Source organism: Rhinopithecus roxellana, chromosome 11, assembly GCF_007565055.1.
Source record: "Rhinopithecus roxellana isolate Shanxi Qingling chromosome 11, ASM756505v1, whole genome shotgun sequence".
Taxonomy (NCBI): Eukaryota; Metazoa; Chordata; class Mammalia; order Primates; family Cercopithecidae; genus Rhinopithecus; species Rhinopithecus roxellana.
In genome coordinates, this window is record NC_044559.1 from 118363191 (window position 1) to 118365133 (window position 1943).

The window sequence follows — 1943 nt, forward strand, 5'->3', positions numbered from 1 at the left end:
ATTGTTAGAAAATCGCAGGAAGGAACTGTTTTCACCATGGGGTAGGTTTCTGCTTGATGCAGAGACGTCCGGACTTTTATAACGTTATATGACAAAGGTCAAGGCAGTACTCCGGATCAACAAGCAGCCCTTTAGGGTCAGTTTTTTCGAAGGCCTGTATTTCACTCCCACTCAAAGTGGTAAACTGATAAATGTGGGGTCTGGGTAAAGAGATTGGCTGGATCAGCAAATATATTATCGCTCAAACCAAAACACAACATGACAAACAGCAAACAAAATCCAAAATCAAAGCTAGTATTAAGCCAAGTCCCATCCCCTCCCTTAAAAAATTAACATTTAAGGGGGACAGGCCAGTATCTTCCTAGTATATAAAAAGTAGTATATTAAAAGAATTAAGTTCTTGCTTTCATAACCCCTAAGTTCTGCCTTTCATTAAAAAACCCATAACATTAATTTGAATTAGCAAGTCTGTAATAGAAATAACTGGCTATGGTAGTATTAGGGACCTGATGTTTTGAGCTCTATGTGCCAAAATTAGCTGTGTCACCTTGGGCATGACCTCGCCTTCAGATTTTTTTTTTTTTTAACTGAGAAAATTTAATTAGATGAACTAAAAAGTCTCTTCTGGGTCTGGTGTTAAGAAGAATTTCTGAGGAAGGATGATTAAATTTGGAAGCACATGTCTGGGATGCCAATTGATACTATATTAGGACATTCCTGGAGCTGAAAGGTGCTGGAAACTTTAATTATTCATCATGCATGATGCAACTTTCAGTTGATTTCTGGTTTGAGGGCTGAAACAATTGAAATTGCTAAGAGATCTTGGCTCTCCTTGTGAAAACTCCTCCAGCAGGCCTCCCCCATAGTTATATTTCAAGTCAGGAATGTCACTTTTCTTTTCTTTTCTTTTTTTTTTTGAGACAGTCTCCCAGGCTGGAGTGCAGTGGTGCGATCTGGGCTCACTGCAACCTCTGTCTCCCAGGTTCAAGCGATTATCCTGCCTCAGCCTCCTGAGTAGCTGGGATTTCAGGTGTGCACCATCATACCCAGCTAATTTTTGTAGTTTTAGTAGAGAAGAGGTTTCACCGTGTTGGCCAGGAGGGTCTCAAACTCCTGACCTAAGGTGATCCACCTGCTTTGGCCTCCCAAATTGCTGGGATTACAGGTGTGAGCTGCTGTGCCCAGCCAGGAATGTCACTTTTCATATTAAGATATCTTTTTATTCCTTCTTCTCCATTAATATGGTCAATAGCTAGTTTAGAGGTTTTCAAACTTTATTGTGCACTTGTATTACTTAAAATACAGATTCCTCTATTCCACCACTAAGAAGGAGTCCTCAGCTCTGGGGTGGGTCAAAGGAATATGCATTTCTAGCAAGCTGCCAAAGGGAATGGGCCGCACTTGGACAAACTGATCCCAGAGACCATAGTTCCTCTTACCTTCAACTGTGTACCTGCCAGTCCCTTGCTAGCTTCTGCTGTCTTGAAACATAACAACTGAAACAGCAGCAACTTTTTTTTTTTTGTCATGGAGTCTTGCTCTGTCACCTAGGCTAGAGTACAGTGGCACGATCTCAGATCACTACAAGTTCTGCCTCCTGGGTGCACACCATTCTCCTGCCTCAGCCTCCCAAGTAGCTGGGACTACAGGTGCCAGCCACCACCCCCGGCTAATTTTTTGTATTTTTAGTAGAGACAGGGTTTCACCATGTTAGCCAGGATGGTCTCGATCTCCTGACCTCATGATCCACCCACCTCAGCCTCCCGAAGTGCTGGGATTATAGATGTGCGCCACCGCACCCGGCCAGCAACTGACTTTTGACTGACATTTCTAGGAGGTGGTGCCTCCACCATCATCTGAAAATCATTTGTTCTACATATAGTTTCCTGGTCCCAATTCAGAGGTTCTAGCAGTATAGGAACTTACATTTCTTAGCAGAAAAA